Source organism: Electrophorus electricus, chromosome 17, assembly GCF_041902795.1.
Source record: "Electrophorus electricus isolate QZ-2024a chromosome 17, ASM4190279v1, whole genome shotgun sequence".
Classification (NCBI taxonomy): Eukaryota; Metazoa; Chordata; class Actinopteri; order Gymnotiformes; family Gymnotidae; genus Electrophorus; species Electrophorus electricus.
The window spans coordinates 8,815,166-8,836,206 of NC_137513.1; the positions used below are offsets into that span (position 1 = coordinate 8,815,166).

General features: G+C 40.2%; 1 protein-coding gene across 6 annotated transcripts in view; it reads right to left on the minus strand.

Moving 5' to 3' along the window:
- slc8a2b (solute carrier family 8 member 2b) overlaps positions 1–21,041 on the minus strand; it is an 86,152-nt gene that overhangs the window by 28,256 nt on the left and 36,855 nt on the right. The window contains exon 2 of one of the 6 annotated variants that reach the window (XM_035534139.2): positions 15,269–15,314. The exons of 4 other annotated variants lie outside the window; for them this stretch is intronic. The gene's annotated coding sequence lies outside the window, so the exon portion shown is untranslated. Of the gene's footprint in view, positions 1–2,575; positions 2,674–15,268; positions 15,315–21,041 lie in introns of those variants that run through there. One more of the 6 variants, XM_081699991.1, reaches the window with a different exon arrangement.

Sequence of the window (21,041 nt, forward strand, 5' to 3'; positions counted from 1 at the left end):
GTTTAAGCCACCAAATCAAGTGTCCAACCATCAAACGTGTTCCTCAATACCCACCTTTATTACAGATTTTTGCTATTTATATTTTTTGTGATTTAATTCTAAATTGTAATTCTTCTAATTTTGTATCCTTACAGTTACACTCTATATCTTATATTCTTTTACTTAAATTTAATTTTTGTCAGACTCAGATTCAAATGGATTTACTGGCCAGAATAATGATTGACAACTAAGCATTGAGTAGAATAATTGTAAAGATAATAGTGGTAATGCGATGGATGAAGGGATTTTTTAAATTCATTTTGTGTCACTCCCACGCAAGCCTACATTTTTAGGTCTCTGCAAATGTGCTCACATTGGTGATATGAAAGTGCAGAATTCTTTATGTTAAACTAAACTGTTCAACACTGTGACATGTTGAAACCATGATTTTAAAATACAAGTGTAGTCAGTTCAAATAGATTGATGTCTACCTGTCATGCATATCCTACGTTAGAGCAGTCAGTACAGTAGATGAGCTGTTTAAGGTGTAAACACTGTAACATGGGTCATGGTTAGTCTACTAAGGCTAAATGCTTTATCTAGGCCTAGTGATACTATCAAAGTAAAAGATCATCAGTGAATTCATATCCTACTCATTTTAGGCATCAAGTTATTTAGTACACATAAAGTGTACAGCTTCTCACTGTGTTGACTGGATGTTTAAGCGTTTTGTGCCATGTCTTCATTCTAAAGTGTCCTTGAGTACTGAAAAAGGTGCTGTATAAGTGTACGTTCATATCATATTCATATATCTAAGAGTAACATGTAACATTAATCACCCTTACATGCACAATAACATGCACAACACGCCTCTTTACATGCACAAAAATACTCTAATCTTTCCTGACTGAGGTTAATACTCTGACCAGCAAAAAAGCAAACACCCTTATCCTGTTTCTTTAATTTTGATAAGGTCTTAATTCAGGAACTGAATCCTGAAAACTCTCTAGTCAGTACTTATTTAATCAGGGCATGCAATAAAAATCAGATTTATGTGTGCTTTTTATGTGCAGATTATGCAAATTTAAGAAAAATAGCAGAACAGTGCAAGTATTCAGATTTAATGAAGTTTCAGTCATTCTTGCCATAGAATTTAAGTAATTATGTTACTGTTGTGGCTGTAAATGCACTCACTCGTACTGGTGAATGATTCACTTCACCAATTCAAATTATTTAAATCTTTGAAAAAACATGTTACTACACAACACCTAAAAGTGTTAAAATTATTTTTTTTCTATAACTGAAATTTAAACTTAAAGCATAAGAAATGACACCCAATATATTTCAGTGAAATTCTGTTGTGTGTATTAGTAACACAACAGTGAATTCTGGGATAGACTCGAGCTCAAAGGGACATGGAAGGACCACTTCAACAAACTATATGTGGCTCTGCTGAAGGAGATGTAGGAAATCATGGATTCCCCTCCCACTGCTCTGCCCTCCCAGTAAACACACACACACACACAGACATGCATGCAAGCACACACACACATGGACGCACACCCACAGACCCACACGCATGCATGCACGCAGACAAACACACACACACACACACACACACACACACACACACACACGGACGCACACCCACAGACCCACACGCATGCATGCACACAGACAAAAACACACACACACACACACACACACACACACACACACACACACACACACACACACACACACACACACACAGAGACAGAGACAGAGACAGGGAGACATGGCAAGAGGAACCCAGTAAAAAATATTAAATGTAATATAATATTAAATGTAATATAATGCAAGTCTGTACGTTGTCCACAGTGATATCCATTGTTTTAAATGTAAAACACATGAAGGTCTTCATCCATGCATTCCTTCAAGGTGGAGTTCATTGTGTCTTTATAGAAGGGAATTGCACCAGCCTGAATCCTTATGTTATTATCTCTTAGCTAACTGATGATGGCATCCATCATTTAGATCATCTGTGGCTTTGCTCTCTCACTTCGCTGAACATGGGTTCCTCCTCCTGGCTCTACGAATCGCCATCTGAGACATTCCACCAACATTCAGTGTGACTCATCATCAACCTAAAGCACCAGCACAAATTTAACCATCTTTAACCTCTCAAACACAAGGTGGGGTGGAATTTCTGGCTCACTGCCAGGAGATGTGGCACCAAAGGGAATTATTATTTTTTTTTTTTGTGAGCAAATCATTTCAATCATCATAAATGACATCTGATAGCACAGTAAGTGGATTACGTCAGAGCTGGTTGGTGTTAATGTCTTCTTGGTTTGGGCATGTCTATTCTCATAAGACTGACCATGGAGTTTAATGTTGACAGAAGCAATGATAAAACAAACACGCAAAAAACAAAGCAGGAGTCAGTAGTCTACACAAATCCTTCAAGCACAGTGTGAGGTGTTTGTTTCATCTGACAGCTATACTGGGTTACTGTTTCATGGACAATTACTGTACTAGCTAGTTGGTCATATGGTGATATGTGTAAAATGCTCATCAGATATAAAACAAATAGGGCAGATATTCATCTAATTACCTTTCACTGCTGGCAAACAGCAGGGACGGAAGACATCTGTCTTTATGATTTGCTACAGGACACTGTAATTGACTTTTTCATACAGACACCAACTGTACAGCTGTCATCATGCTGGAATGGGTTGTAAATTTAAGATAAGACTGTAACATAAGTGTATGAAGCATCTGAAAATTCATCAACTGAAAGCCTTTTACAAACATCCACCGCACATTGAAAAACAATGTACAATGTGCAATACAAAACCACTTTCCTTAAAGGGCCCAATCACGGAATTTCCTCAACTTTATTGGAATATAGAATTTTGAAGCAATATGTAAATATTGTTATATCAGTTTCAAAACACACCATTCACTCCCCCAGTCCATACAGTCCATATAAGGAATCATAATGAAACAAAAATGTCATGAGGACATCAAGGAAAAATATAAAAATAAAAGAAAAATGTGGGATATGAGCCCTTTCTAAACTCTATCACTAATTATGTTACTGTATATTTTACAGATGCTGAGCACCACTACAGTAATCTCTACAAGAATCTATTGCTTCAGACAAAAAAAAAAAAAAAAAAACACTTGGTTTTTATTTCTGTACTGGTAAACGTCTGACCACAGGCTGGGGAGCAGAGCCATCCATTGCTCTCTCTAGTGTGTTCAGAGTGAGTTGAGAGGAAGGATATTCCCAAACTACACGGACATGTCATACCACCCTACAGCTGCGCATAAGACCATCGAAGGACTATGATATCTATAAAGCACACTACCAACTCCTGTACTCAGCCAGCTTCTAAGAATACTTAACCAAGCATAGACGCGCACGCACCCACACACACCCACGCACCCACACACACCCACCCCCACACACACACCCACAGACCAACACACACCCACACACACACACACACACCCACATGTCCTGTTCTTTCCAAAACATTATCTGTGCGGTCACCATCTCAGCTTGTAGCTCACTGCAGAGCATTCCATTCTGCACAGGAAGCTGTTAGGGGCCTGAACACGGAAAAGACCTTGACCTCAAAAACACAGAGGTCAGCAGAAGCTATTGCCACGTTTACATAACCCTTCATTTTCTGAAGTACAAAGAAAGCAAGGGAAGACTAGCAACTTTACACGTTTGTAACGTCACTGTAGGATTTCTTTGCAAATATTAAACCCAGATTTGATCAGAATGAGCGAGGCACAGAAAGCATGTTGGGGGACAGGAAGAGGGCGCAAAGAGGTCCCACTGTGAATATTAAGATCAATGAGGAGATGAAACAGAACTACGGCTCTAAATGACTGCTGTGTTCCGACTCCCTGTTCTCATACAACACCCACTAATAACAGCAGTTCTCATGTCCATGTGAGCAATCCTCACCAAAGCTCTATGAAATTGCAAAATTCTATGAAAATACAAACCCTTTAACCAAAAAGTGCGAACAGCTATTGATGCTTCAAGCAGAAACATCATGCCATTCTTTTTATGGGTGCATTTTAAACACCTTGTGCAATTACAGACACATCACCCAAGGATTTCTTGCGTTCTGTGCTCTCCAGCCCCAGACCAGGCTCTGTACAGTCAGATCAGCTCACAGACGTAATACAGGATGGATCAGCTCAAACCAGTCCTGCCTGATGCTGAATGAGGGTAGCAGACTGTAACCAGTCTACACTGTGACAGACTTATTCCAACACATGCATCGAAACCACATCGATCTTATAGATCCATAGACCGCCCCCCCTGCACATCTGTGTGAGCCTAAAACCCATCAATCTTTACAGGAGGAGATTAGAACATTTCAGGCTACAAAAATACCCCAACCCCAGATGAATTATGAATGAGATGGGTCGTGCCTCAAGATGAAGGTTCTGTAAAACACCAGGATTCAAGCCAGCTGAGGGAATGTAAGTGAAACACTACCTATGCCTACAAAACACTGTACCCTGCGTCCCTACAAAACACTGTACCCTGCGTCCCTACAAAACACTGTACCCTGTATCCCTACAAAAAACTGTGTAACCCCACAAAGCCAAGGTTTTATATTACTCTAGTCTTGGTTTTATAATACTCTAATAATACTCTATGATACTCTGGTCTTGGTTTTTATAATCCTTTGTTCTTGGTTTAATAATCCTCTGGTCTTGGTTTTTATAAGCCTTTCTTCTTGGTTTAATAATCCTCTGGTCTTGGTTTTATAATCCTCTGTTCTTGGTTTTATAATACTTTGGTTTTGTGGACTACACATGTGCAGAATGTTTTCATCTCAACTGGAAGACAAGAACCATCACTGGAGGAATTGATTACTTGTTGAGCTGACTCAATACAGGTGCAGTCAATACAGAAAACCAAACCTTCTGTACAGGAGCTCCCCACTATGGTGAGTAATGAACACAGTCCTTTGCTTAAGAAGCATCTGCTTTTAGTAAAGAACTAAGTAGAAGGCAGTTTTGAATAAATCCAAATTTTCTAAAACTTAAAATAAGTAGATGATTCACATACACAAATCATACGGCAATGTCTCATTAGAATGTTGCAAGACAGCAATAAATATCAATTCAATATTACATGAATAGAGGTTTTAATATTTTATAAGGAAAACATCATTTTAATGAGGACATTCTCTCCTTACTGACTATTGTTGTATGTGAAAGTACAAATGTGAAGAAGGGTATCTTCATGCACACACACACGCATACACACACGTGCACACACACACACACACACACACAAACTGCATGCAGACACTCACCCACTGTATCCCTGAGCTGATTTAGGATGCCAAAGACAGCCCAGGGACCACAGAACACTCTGACATATCTCTCCCTACCTTATCCTTTCTTTCTTTCTCTTTCTCTTCCGTCTCCCTCTCCTCTTCTCCATTCTTTCCTTCTTTAGTGTTACTCACCGTATCTCTTCCACGTTTCTTCCCTCTCTCCCTGGATCTCTCTCACATGCACCATGTTGTTTTGAGCTCAGTGAAATGATGATATAGCTTTACTGTTTCCTTTTAGTAATGTTACTGTAGTAACGTCATCCTGCATTCACTCACTCACACACACACACACACACACACACACACACACACACACACACACACACACACACACACACAGCTGTGCACACCAACACTACCACAGTAGACCTTCACTTGTTTTTTATATGTATTTTCAATATGCATTTAATGCACTGAATATGTACTTCTTGCACCCAGTATAACTGGTATACTTTTTAAAGTTCTGCTGTTTCAGCAGTTAGATTATATATGCAGAATTTATATAATATATATAGAAATATTTTATATAATAGGCTATGTTATGTAGTGACAGGTGGCTAAATTTGTTTCCAGCCTCAGTAAAGGACTGAGTTTGATAACTACAAAGAAAAGCAGAATAAATCTGTTTACTTTAAAGGAGAAGAGAAAGAACTAGAGGAAGATGAGAAACAACTGCGTACACATACCTGTGCTTAGCTATCCCACACAATCAGGTCATCTGTTGCCACGCAGAATTCATCTGACCACGGGGCCACTGCTAAGTGGGCGATGTTGGGGCAGTGGTTCCCACCGTGCCGTTAACACTGACGTGGTAGTGGCATGAGAAGCCCGGTTAAGGTCATACTTGCTGAACTAGTAGCTGGCCACAGGGCATTGCTGAGGCTTCTACATATCCTTGTCATTGTTGGTTCTGCTATCCAAAAATGGCCCCGTGGTCTGAAAATGCCCATCAGTCAATGGCTGAAGGGTGGTTAATACAAACTGTCCTATAGGTAAAACTTTTAACCGTGCACCCGTACCCCAAAGGTAATAAAGTGCTGTATCTACATGTGTTGAACTGCTGGTGCCCCAGGTGCAAAGTTAAAAGTTAACATTAAATTTAGCAACTGGGTACATAAGCTACCGTATGGCCAAATTAAGTCACACCACTGTAAAAGGAAAAACAATAACATCAAAGTGTGCTTTGATTTTAGCAGGTTCAACTGCGCTGACTTTTTTGCATTCTATTTAGTACCACAGCGAGAACCGGCTTAATGTTCTCACAAGAATGCAGCATCAGAAGGCCAGTACAAATGCTGCAACACAGCTAGTGACATGGGAAGAGGAGTTGTTATCAGATGGCCAGATGGAAAAGATAAATTAATAAATACAAACCTGTGGGGTGTGGGCGGGGCCAGGAGGGGATTATAAATCGCTGATGCAAAAAAAAAAAAAAAAAAAAAAAGTTTATGCTTCACCTTGCTTAATCAGGAAATAAACACACACACGCATGCACAGATGTCACGCGTAATGTAATGACATGGTTGAGATGCTGGCACCCTGAAACTACACTTTATTAAAATGGTGGGGTTTACCTCGAGTCAGAAAAAAGCCACACTCCCCAATAGGATGAGTGCCATTGCACTATATCTTATCTACAGCCCACACAATCCCATTCAGCTGCTGACCTGGCACCTCTTGCTAGCCATTTGTAACATCAAATGTTGTCGGCTGTTCTGGGTGTCGGTCACACATCGCACGGATTCCGGCCCACAGGGAGCAGTGTGGGAGTTGTCATGAACTGTTTTAGGGTAAAATAAGGAAATAAGCACCAAAACAAAGCACTGGACACAATTAAAGGAGCGGTAAGTGTTGTAGAAATAAGTCAGCTGTTTGAGCACAGTGCACTCTGTGTCAGCCAGGGGATTACAGAGAATATCTCATTTTCTGATTAATTTCATGAAGCATTTGTACGTTGAAGACAAAAAGAAACATGCGTTGGAAATTTAGGAAAACTGCCAGTAGAATATAATAATATTAACAGTCCAGTTTGTAAATATCAAGAGTGTTTTATAATAATAGAGCACTACACATAACAGCAGGCAGTTTGGCAACATAGATCCCGAAGAAAACTGAGTTGCATTAAGGTATTACTGTGTACCATCTGTGTCATATTTCACTGATGCAGTGCCGATACTATTAAATGACTTTAGGTATACTGTATTATATGTGTGTTTGTGTGTGGAAAGTTGGTAATAAATCAGAGTGTGTGGTAGGGTGAATCTGTCTATACAGCAATGTCTCCGTCATGATATTGATTGTGGATTTTATACTCTTTGTGAAGGAACATTTACAGTGCCCACTGCTCAAATAAGCCTAATTTGTACGAAGTAGGAAAACAAAATATGCACACACACACCCACACACTTCCTTCTTCAGTGTTTCCTCCATGCTGTGCATCGCAGTTGCTGGCCTCTCCACTCTGTTCCTTATGAGCCTATTTGAAAGTCAATCAGTTTAAAAAGCGAATCGTGTTTACTGGCCAGTTCCTCTGACTTGTACATTAAATTTGTCTTGGCACAGTACAACAAGACGCAGAAAACCACACCAATGGGAAGGGAATTAACTTCGGTACCAGGCACACATTGGGGATTTTGCACAAACAACATACAATTTCAACAACATATGTTAAGTTTAATGGAGAACATATTGCGGGGAAATTGATGAATCGTACAATGTAGAGAAACACAATCTAAAATGCCATACAGAGCAAAATCAACACAATTTACAATAAGCAGTAGTGACATGGACACACTATGAGTATTGTGTAGACGGGACTGGTGGTATGCAAACTGTTGGCTGGGCAGCAGTCAAGCCAAACCAGTTAATAACAGATGACGATCTTCTTAATGGAGGTCCTATAAAAACTGTACTTGGATGCGAGATGTGAAAGTACATTCAGGGTGCTGTAACCTTGGTGACAGTTGTGATATTTCCATCTCAGCTGAGGGAGCTGGACATGTTCCTAAGAAGTGTGATGGGCTCAAATATGGTGACAATGTATTCACTGTCTTCCAGCGGAAGAGGAACGCCAGGAGATTTTTTTGAGCCTCAGGTTCCACTCTGTTCCTTCTCGATACAGCCGAGAGGTGCTCTGCTCCGCTTTCTGTACCTACTCATCATTTCCAGAGATCAGGTCCATGATGGCTGCGTTATCTACAGCATTAGAATTTTGAGGGAAGGACTACTATATGACTGATGCACTCAATGGTATAGACTAGAGCAGACAGAGATATGCAGCCCGTTGGTACCAGTGGTCAGCTGATTTGGGAGGCAAATGCTCATCCTGACATACTGCGCTCCAATTGTCCAAAATGTTGTAGATCCATTTGCAGATGGGCGGGTCTGCGTTCAGTTGACATTGTTTAACAGTTTTTCGAGACTGTTAAATTAGCTCTATAACTGGAAGGTTAGGAGCAGTGATGTATAATGTGAGAGGATCAGAGGATCAGACGGATTCCTTACCTCGGACGTAACTGTAACCGGCCTGTTTCGTTAGGCCAGGTTGTGGTGTGCTATTTTAGGGGTGGGGGAGACTGGGCCAATAATGGGAGAAGCAAATTGCACTGTACTATCTTGGTGCAGCAACAGCACCTGGTCTCAGGCAGTCTGATGCAGTTTGTGGGGAGTAGAACATGGACATCAGCTTCCATAATGAGGAAGGAGAGAGTATGCGATAAAGGATAGGAAGGTGAGAAAGCAGCTAAGTAGCAGTACTTTCAGACTGATATCTGCAGTTCATGATGATGTGATTGGTAAGATTGAGTGGAATCACTCTGTGTTTGTGTGAGGGTGTGTGCGTCGTTTTGCATTTAGTGGTGGTTTGGCCCTTCCAAAAGCAGTCCATGCTTGCAAATTCTTGTTCCAATTTGCTTTATAATTTCTCGTGGCTGATGTTATCGCATCGGTGAGTCAGGGTTTGTGATACAATAAAGAACTTTGATGCCTTGTCAGCCACCCCAGGAGACTGGGCACTCCTGTGTTCCTGGTTTTATTGTGAACGCTAATGAGAGAGTTAGGACATGTAGGCTGTCCAACTTCATAAACAAAACTCATTTGTGGCTATTCTCTCGCCTCTCACTTACACACCCCCACATACACATTGGGTGTCGCAGTGGAAACCCATGTGGGGAAACAGCATATGCTGTATTTGGTTTAAGTGGAACCTCCATAGTGGCATCAGTGAAGGGAGGTCAGTGATCCGTAATAAGTGCACACCAGCAGTACCTTGCTGTCTCATGCCTTTTACTGTGCCACCTTTGGGGTGGCAGCTTTTTGTTCTGCAGTGTGGAGAAAGCCACAACAAACACAGACTCTCTCACAATACCGCCCCCACTGAGTGAACTTGCGCTCCCACAATTCTCAGCAACACCACTTCATTTGTGACTGTAGCTGAGAATCATCACCCCACAAAATGGCTCTCTCAACTTCAGGCCTACGCAATGCACACCTGTTCATTTTGAAAACGCGTATATGTGGACACAAGAGATAGTGGAAAGTCTGCCATCACTACATTGTAAAACAGCTCACCCAATATCCTGACAGCAGAGTGAATCTTCTTCAATTATACCTCCTGCCCCCCTTCATTTAGAGCACAAGAAGTGCAAACAGCCACAAGCCTTTGCGCAGACCTCAACAGATGTTAGCTTATCTTAATTTAACTCCAGCCTTGGGGTTTGCCTAAGCTCTCAATTCATTTACCTCCCCTCCATTAACCCTGGGAGCTGTTTACAACAGCGCACTGAACTATGGACTGCTGAATGTCTTTGAGGTTAGGAGTGTTTTGCACTTCTGCAAATACTGGTCTCTTATTTAACCGTTATGAATGAAATTCACGACTTCATTATGTTTATTAAAACGTTACTATAAAAAAAGGAAAAAGGAAGACAAAAGATGTGTACCTTGTTAACTCTATAACTAGATAGTTTATCTCTATAATTAGATGGTTTGTTTTTATGCAAATATGCTAACCGGGGCTCTGCAGACATTTTGGACAGGAGTCCTTCATCGGCTCTGCGAGCATAACAATATATGCTATTTCAGTTATTTTAGAATTTCATATTTAAAAGGTTAGTCAGCCGTACAGGCAAAGTGCTTCTGAAGCAGAACTCGGCATATGTGTAAAAAAAAGAAACTTAGCTAGCTGGTTAACAGAAGCCTCCAGTGGACTGCGACATGACAGCTTGTAATCATAAACCCAACTTTACACTTGAACACTGCTCAATATCTAATGATTGAAAAAACATTTCCATATTTCCACACAACTTTAGGTAAAAGTGGGCCTGCAGCTGATTAGCAAAACTATTACAACACATTAAGATTAGTTGCCATCATTAGCTAAGAAGCCTAAAGCTGGGCACTTGGACTACGGCATAGCTACAGATCACAGCTCCACACTTGAACACTCACAATAGCAACCTTGTTGGTTTTAAACATCAAAAATCCACAAATAATAATGCATACTTATAGGTTGTGAACCTGAATCTTGCATTGGGCCACAAAAAATTGGAACTGTCATGCCCTTCAGGAGAAAGAGATGTGAAGATCCAGCACTGAACTGTTCATGTCCACCGTGAAGTGTTGGGCACAGAGAAAAAATAATTGTAATAGTGGAATGAACAGTGATGACACTGTGAATGTCTACCACTGACTTTTGTGGTTCATTGTGGTTTGTGGCAGAGCATACAAAGGAGATTTCCACTCACTACGCATAAAACAGAGTCTTTTTGACATGGCTACAAACCTGAACAAAGTTTTCCCGGCCTCTAGGACTTGCTAAGCGTTGTGTGACGGCGTGCAAAGCTTGCTGGTAGGCGGGCAATAGATAAAATGTTACAAGATTATGTCATCTTGTAGCAAAGAAAATGGCTGAAATTCCATCAAAGTGTTTCAGGCAACTGAGAAAATTGAGGGGCTGGGTGGGGTGGGTGGAGAGCTACTCACTGTACCATGTACTCTGGGTTTTTTTTAACTTTGCAGACCAAATAGCTATAAAAGGGGAATAAAGGGAAAATCCATAAAAAGATTCCCTTTAATTTACCTGTTAATGTAATGTATTACCATATAGTATTGTGAACGGAAAACAAGGCAGTACAAGGTACTGAATGGGGTTTTGGCTCTGAGCAGCATTTTCAGTGCTATTTCAGCATAATAGATATGCATGAGTAAGCTTGTGCCTGCATGGTATGGGGTTTCCTTTTCAGTATTTCTCATGAAAAAAAAAAAAAGCAGATCATACAAGCGAGTCATTTTTTATTATTGTTAGACAACATCTTTAAAATTGGCTCCAAGGATGACTAGTTGAGATCATTTTTGCACCATCTGTCACTTTAAAATTAAGCATCTGACTTAATATGTCTGGATGATGGCATATGTCTGGATGATGGAAAACTGTTTTGTGCTAGAATAGTCCTTTAAAATATTACCTAGAATGAGAGAAGCCATGCTACTGCAAGATGTGAACACACACAGCATGCACTGTGATCAGAACGTGATCCCATCATCCAGAGACCCCCATAGACAGTCTGGCTCAGGCGATCAAAAGCTAGGCAGTTATAGACACAATCTGTGCACCAGACTGTTGGTGTCAACAGATAGTTGTACAAAACTGTGAGAACACCTTAACAAATAACGGCAAATCTACTGTATTTAAAGGGGCCACATCCTATAACTTGATTGTGTTTTATCATTTTCCTTGATGTCCACTTACAATGGCTTTATGTTCTAAAAAGTGTTTCATTTTTACATGGTGCTTTTCAACCTCTTTGTCCCTTAGAATGTTACTGCCTGGTGCTGCCTACCTGATGTATGATAAATGAGCTCTGTTCTGATTGGCTGCCCTGGAATGTGCACTCGGAGCGGAAATAGAAGAGAACTGCAATGTAAGTAGGCGGGGCTAAACTGCTGTGGGCTGAACAGGCAGAGATATGTAAATGTGTCTCATGACATAAGGAAAACAGTGATTTCAAAACCGGTTGTTTTTGCTGTATGGACTTGGAGAGTGAACACTGTATTTCGGGAAATTCAGCTTTCTACGATGGGGCACACCTTGTCCTCAATCTTTTGGCTGAACAGTACAGAACGAAAGTAGTGTTATGACGTGAGCACGTAGCCACCTAACCCAGCAACTGAGTTCATTATGCCCAGCTCAGGATGGACGTTTACAAACGGTAAAAAGCCAGCGGGATGCTGGGCTACGCTTTCATCTGCCATATGGCTGCTCTTTGCTGTGCTATGACATGCACATGGGTGGCAGGGAACACAGAGTAATCAGGGAGGACACGTGCATCTGCCCCCATCTCTCTCTTTTTTAGTTTGCCATCTGTCACTTAGGCCCCCTCGGGTCTTGCTCCAGGACACTACCTGGTCTTCTGTCTCTCCTGGTGAATCCCAGTGTCCACCCTACAAATTTGCTAAACATTTACATTTACAGCATTAAGGTGAAACTTGAGCAATGGAGGGTTAAGGGCCTTGAGTGACATATTTCTGCTGCGCTGTTCAAATACAACTGCTACTTAGCTAATTGGTTGGGAATCAGTGGTTGAATAATTGGTTTCTAAATCAATCAATCATTCACATCCTTCATGCAGATCCTTTACTCATTACTTAATTGTGGTTATTTCACTTAACAATGGTGAGCAAGAATTCACAGATTCAAAAAGGCACTAAGGATTCAGAGCCCTGGGTTGCCTACTGTTTTGGCTGGGATATGTTGGCTGGGGCTGTCCTATGAAATCATGGATTTGCCTATATCTTGTGAGACTGCAGGAACTCTCTCTCTCTCTCTCGCTCTCGCTCTCTCTCTCTCTCTCTCTCTCTCCCTCTCTCCTTTACTGATGGCACTATGCCACCTTTCCTCCTTTCACTCTCTGACTTCCACTCTCTCCCTCAGTTGTTTTTGTTTGTCTCTCCTCATCCCTTTCCTCATTAAATTTGCAAGTAAACCTCTGGTTCCCTTTCAGGTAAAGAGACAGTAAAGTTGCCTTAATACTGGTAGAAAAGGTAAGTGACTTTTGGAGCAATTTTCTTACAATTGCCTCTTACACGCAGACAGACGAACCCCCTAAAGACCTCAGACTTCATCCATTCATTCACACTTGGCTCTACATCTACAGGAAGCCATTAACAAAGATGCTTCAATCACCTCCCAACATGCAGTGCAGCTGGATAACCTGACCTGAATCAAAGCCTTTAGACGACAAACAAACACCCCCTTACACACACTAACACACACACACACACACACACACACATACATACACACGGACAAACAATTTTGCTGTGGCTCTGTATATTGGATTTGCAATGACACAGGAGTGCATTGTCAGCTTTAATTAAAATGTATTTAGGAATTGTATGAAGCATATAGGAAACACTTCCTTTTTATGCATGGTCCACCTATTTCAGGGCATCAGATAACACATGAACAAGCCTACATAAAATTGTCGCTTTTATTATTTGTTAGAAAGCCTTTGTGATCAATGGCTGCCTGACATTTCAATTTCCATTCTTCTTTATTTATGGACTTTTTGTCTTCAGTCTTGTCTTTGGTAAATGCTCAGTGGCATTCAAGGAAATTACTTGTCTGGAACATTCCCCTTTTCGGCCTCGAACAACCCCGGATGCTGATTTATTGCCATGTTTCGGTTCATTGTCCTGTTGCAAGGTGAAGTGCACTGGCACGCCTACATGACCATGCCACCATGGCTCACAAGTGAGACGGTTCATCTTGACTCAGGAGCGGAACCCCTGCACGCTGTTCTTCGTCACCAGTCTATAAGACTTCTGTCTTCGAATTCTACTCATTTATAATGTACAATAATGGGACTTGCATCCTATGACAAATGCTGCCACATTCTTATAGATGTCTTTGATAAATCTGTGGTTAGAGTGTTGAAGTGATTAAAAGTATTCTTTGGTGGTCCATCGGGTCACTTGGTATTGCTATACTCACCATTGCGTTCCTGCCCCCTAATATTGTATAGATGGATTTGAAACACATAACATTATATCTCTGATTGATTTACTCCGTCTCAGCCTCAGAATGCTCTGCTTAAGCAGCAGTGACACTTTGTTCCTGCTGTTGACAGACAGCAACACACTGCCACGTTGCAAGTGCCATATCTAGAATGTGCACAAACTAATGAAACAGACACATGCAGCTTGCCAAAACATAAGTCAGATGCCACCTGTTATGTCACCTAAAATAGAGTTAAATACCACTGAATAAAAGTTGACATTGTTCACTTTAACCTTTCAATCATTGTTTAATTTCAAATCCTCTGTGCTGAAGTGCAGGTTCAAAACAATAACTGCATCATTCTACACAGCTGATCGGTTGCGAGGTGTGCAGAAAACATCTCCCTTTAGCCACGGATACCACGGAACCGCTGACACACATCAGCTAATCCCGTCACCTGGGAAACCACAAGTGCAGTGAACCACTCTAGCCCTTAAATGGAGTGAGAAAGCCTCAGCGATTAATAATTGTGATGAAATTCTTCTATATTAAGTCTTGGTGCCAGTGTTTTGCCTTGTTAATTGCCTGGGGTGATGCATAGGGGATAACCCACTCTGCTCTATCACACTGCCTGAATACATAAGGGATGTTATTCAATCCGTCTTGAATCCAAACACATGAGCTGTAGTGAATAACAAATAACTTAATCATCCTAGTCATCCTAGAAGCGTTGAATTCATGTGAAGGTGAATGGTGTAGGGAGAATGCTGGTTTGCCAATGCATATTTTGAAAAGATACTTTGGGCAAAACTGAATTCAGGTCAGGGTATAAACCTTTAAAAAGAGGTAATGTGGAAGAACACTTTCATAAGAGAGCCTGGGGGAAAGAAATACCATTGCACAAAGAGGAAGGACATTTTCTCCTGACCTGATAAATGATTGATATTTCTGCCTCTGCTTGGCATGTTCTGGACCTGTGTGGGTGACACAAATATTTACGGACGGGTCAAGAGACAGCAGAGCAATGACGACAATGAGCAACAGAGCTCAGAAGTACCTACAATCTCTACTGCAATTCTTTAAGAATCCAAGCTCTTTAAAGCTCAGGGTCACGCTATAAAGGTAATTAATGCATTGAATTTGAACTTGAGTGGATCTCAGGTTTTGAAATTGGAGTAGGTGTGGGCTTCACATGGATTTTTTTTGACGTAGTTAAGGGAAACCCTCATGTTCAGGAAAATACAGCCAATTACTTTGAAACCTCAAGGTTAGGGAAGGCAGCAAGAGGCTGTTAATATGAATTTATGTGAATTTCCTTATCAAGTAGTGATTAATGTAGGTTTATTGGGCATTTTGCACTTATGTAAAGCTGACTAAGCTCCGCCAAAGATAACACAAGAGTCAGATCACTGAGGGTAAAGACTAATATTAAATAAACACTAAGCTAAACATATGGATATTTATTCAAACAGAATCTGATGTGAACAGAATGCAAAATAAAATATAATGTAAAATAAATAAATTATGATTTTAACAATGGTCTATGGGCAACAACATGACATTGTTAGCGGTGCTTTCATTTTGAAAATGCTTTAGCTTAATATCAAAAACTAATAATACCACTTTCCATAAATAATTTATTTACATTTATACTACAGTTTTACTGCCACAGTTTCCTCGAAAAAATGACATTTTGGTAATCAATCAATACAGATCAAGACCTATTATGGATTTTTCACTTCAAATTAAGAGGCAAGGACTTTTGGAGGATGAGCCTTCACAGTGTGTAACCTCCTTTATACATCCTATTCATGACATAAGATCATAAATACTAAATCTTAAGCACTCAGTATCATTACTGATACACAACTAAATGCCAACAATAACAGCTTCCAATCAATCACTTCTGTGCTCTGCGATACAAGGGATTAGGTAAAATGTGTACTCAGCAAAAGACTCTGGCACACACACACACACACACACACACACACACACACACACACTTTTACAAGCATGCAATTACATTTACATTTATAGCATTTACCAGATGCTCTTGTCCAGAGTTGCTGACAATAGTGCTTTGTTGTCCCAATCGAATAAATCCTTGTACTAGTACACTATGAACACTAGTACATCCTTACACTAGTGCATTAGTAACACTAGTACATCCTTACACTAGTGCATTAGTAACACTAGTACATCCTTACACTAGTGCATTAGTAACACTAGTACATCCTTACACTAGTGCATTAATAAAACTAGTACATTCTTACACTAGTGCATTAATAAAACTAGTACATTCTTACACTAATGCCTTAGGAATTCTAGTACATCCTTACATTAGTGCATTAGGAGCACTAGCACAGCCTTACACTAGTGCATTAGCAAAACTAGTTCATCCTTACACTATTACATCCTTAAACTAGTGCCTTAGGAACACTAGTACATTACATTACCTTACATTAGTGCATTAGGAGAACTAGTGCATCCTTACACTGGTACATTAGGAACACTAGTACATCCTTACACTGGTGCATTAGGAACACTAGTAAATCCTTACACTAGAACATCCTTATGCTTGTTCATTAGGAACACTACTACATCCTTACACTTGTGCCTTAGGAAACTTAGTACATCCTTACATTAGTGCATTAGGAGGACTAGTGCATCCTTACACTAGTGCCTTAGGAGGACTAGTGCATCCTTACACTAGTGCCTTAGGAATACTAGTACATCCTTACACTAGTGCCTTAGGAATACTAGTACATCCTTACACTAGTACATTAGGGACACTAGCACATCTTTCCACTAGTACATTAGGAACACTATTATATCCTTACAATAGTACATCCTTACACTAATACATTAGAAACACTAGTACCAGCTTACACTAGTGCATTAGGAGTACTATTACATCCTTACACTATTAAGCCTGAGATTCACCTCATTGTCATAAACATCTCTACAATGCCACTCCTGACAGTGTTATTCTCAATATAAGAAAATGGTGGTTAATATACGAACATCGTTTTTCTTCCTCATTGCCTTCTGTGCAATGAGGAAGAATGCCAGGCATTTTAATTAGCAGCCAGAGGAGCAGAGAAGCAAGCTGTGAAATAAAGTCGGCCATGATGTTATGCTCCACGGAATTCAATTTCAATTCTATTCAATTCAGTTTATTGACATTCATGTACAGGTGTGTATAGTAGAAGTCACCAATTCAGTTATTTATATCTACTGAGTGCCATCCTAAATGCCAGTCACTTTTATGGCATATCCAAACCTGGCAGTTTCAGATAGACAGAAACTTCAAATTCTCCTCTTACCTCTGCTTTCTCCCCCACAGTTTCCAATCCACAGTTCCCTGTCCAGTTTCACGCTGCTCTTTCTGTGTTTTTTTTCACTGAGATCATTTACTGACTGACTGACTGACTTTTGCTTTCCATGACTGGATGGTTCAGCGTAATTGGAACACCACCCCATGTCCCCAGTCTCCTCTGCCTTTAGCTTCTGCTATTACGTTAATCTGTCTTAATCATTTTAAGAAAGTCCATATTAACATACCTATTTTTTGCCCAATATGTCCATTAATTTTGGTATGGATTTCTAATTATTATATGGGGGGAAATGATGACATAGTTGGAGCTGAACATAGATGTGTGTGCATGTGTGTGCATGTGTGTATATGTGTGCATGTGTGTGTGCGCATGTTGAGCACATATCCAAAACTCTGACTCGCTTTTTAGCAGCGTAAGAAATGAGTTCTTGTGTGTGTGTGTGTGTGTGTGTGTGTGTAAAACTTTAGCAGTATAAAAGCGAGTTCCATTCTACAAGCTTAAGTGCTGCAAAAAAGGCAGACACTATGAGGTACCAGGAGACCATAACCACCTTGACACCTGCCACTTTACCTGCAACTAACGCCGCTTGTGTGGCTGTTTCCTCTTGATGCTAAGGTCTTTCACCAATGTACATGGGGATTGTTTTGCATAATGGCAGTATTTTTAGCTCTCTCTCTCTCTCTCTCTCTCTCTCTCTCTCTCTCTCTCTCTCTCTCTCTCTCTCTCTCTCTCTCTCTCTCTCTCTCTCTCTCTCTCTCTCTCTCTCTCTGCAGGGATATCAATAAGAAGCTCCACACTGCTTAGTGACAATGACTTTCTCCTCACCTCAGCTCTGCCGGCACCACAGGGACCACGGCCGTAAATCCCCTAACTAATGAGCAGTAGATTTCCTCTAGTGCTGACAGCCACCAGGCCCCCTAACCCCATATCCCTGGTTTCTTCAAGGAAAGGAAAGTACAGAAGAGAGGAGATATTAGGGGGGGGGGGGGTGTATAACAGAGCTCAGTTAACAATCTGACGGATTTATTGGATAATTGCATACTTCTACTACCTTGTGATTACACTAACCAAGGCCATATCATCCCCCCATAATTAACATCATAATTAACATTGCAGATTAAAATAAAATTATATGATAACAAAAAAGTTTTATGGGCAGTTCCACTGAAGTTCTCAAAGGTTCCAGTGAAATGCCTGAGAATTCCCAGTGAAAGCCCTGAGGGAGTATAGACAGTCCTTAACAGTTCTAGGTCTCTCCTCTGTCTGACAACATAACATACCATTCAATGTTCACATAACACCCACACACACACCCCACACCTAATTGGGACCTGCCAATCAAAAATGTATTCATGAAATTTCACACATTCTGTGCACACTCATAGGAATAATATGCATTATCATGTAATATTATATATATATATATATATATATATATATATATATATATATATATATATATATATATATATATATATATATATATATATATATATAAACTCATGTATAATTGTGAGAAAATAAATCTACTCATTCACAATTAGCTACTAAATTCTGTTTTACTTCCATTATGTTTTGTTAGTTTTAGTAACTGGACAGCTTTCATCATTCAATATTAGACCAAATGTTCCAGAACATGATGAGTGCCTAATAAACCTAAAAATGCATTATAATGCATTATAATGAAATGTAGTGCATTATAATGAAATGTAGTGCATTATTAGGAAATGTGTATTATTTGGAAGTATTGAGTATTATAATGTAGTGTATAATGCAGATAATGCACATGATTTCCAACTAAATAACAAGTCTTCTAAAAGCAGCTGCACTACATCAGCGTATACTGAGATATTACTGCACTCAGGGTTTCCGCATGATCTGCAAAAAGTGGTCTATGGTGTTAAAGTGTTGAAAACTGCTAAAATGATAAAGACCATCACACCACCCAGGACTCCAATAACAAGTTCCTGGTCATTAACACCTTCTCTAATAGGAAGGAAAGTATACTTCACAACTTCTTCTAGTTCTTGGCAAACAAAAAGGCCTGACATCAACCTGTTTGTGCTACGCCCCTAACAATGTTCACCTTTGATTTCAACGCCTTTGGTCTATAGCAAGTACATTTTGTCAATTATAAGAACAGTCCCCTGGGAATAATAGCCTATGAACTTATTTGCCTAGATACATTTCCTGACACCATGTAGCCACCACTAAGCCATGCAAAAATGTAATAACAGCAGCAGGAATTTGCCTTTCTCATGAGCTGAAAATATTACAGGTTATGCCACACTACAGAACTTAAGTGGGGGGCGGTACTGATGCATACATAGAAAGAGGTCATTTTATTAACCCCAGTGTGATTGGATTCAGTAGGCCCACTGATGTCCACTTTTCCCTATTGTGTGCAGAGTTCAAAGTCTGCCAGCTCACCTGAAAATCGCCTACATTGAAACCACTCGGGAAAGGTAAAATACAAGCATTTACATCATCTCATTATATATATATATATAGTGAGAGCGAGATAGAGAGAAAGAGTTACATTATTGTGTATAAATAAATATATCCAAAGAAGATTCCCGGTGACTATTCGCACTGTACTGTAGAAACAGAAGTAGAGATATTCTAAATTGTAGAAATCGTAGTGAAGGACACAAATTTTCCAGAGATGAAGGACTTCTGTCCAAAACGTCCTGTTTCTCTCTCTCTCTCCACACATACACACACATACACACACACACGCACACAAAAACACACCCATACACGACCTGTTAAAGTTCAAACTGAGCAGCATAATGGAGAAGAAAGGTGATTTAAGTGACTTTGAATGAGACCTGTTTTTTTTTTTGTATTTGCTAGACAAGCTGGTCTGAGTATTTCAGAAACTGCTGATCTACTGTGATTTTCACGCACAACCATGTCTAGGGTTTACAGAGAATGGTCAAAAAAACATAAAATATCGAGTGAGCGGCAGTGCTCTGGGCGAAAATAGCTTGTTGATGCCAAAGGTCAGAGGATAAATCGCCAGACCAGTTCGAGCTGATCGAAAGGCAACAGTAAATCAAAACGCTCATTACAACTGAGGTATGCAGAGGAGCATCTCTGAATGCACAGCACATCACACCTTGAAGCAGATGGGCTACAACAGCAGAAGACCACACTGGGTACCACTCCTGTAAGGCAACTGAAGCTACAATTCATACTAGCTCAACAAAATTGGACAGTAGATGATTGGAAAAATGTCACCTGGCCTGAGGAGTCTGAATTCCAAATAGGGTCAGGATTTGGCATAAACAACATGAAAGGATGAATTCATACAGTTATGAGCAAAATAACAGCAATCTAACATCACAAATGTATTTAGTT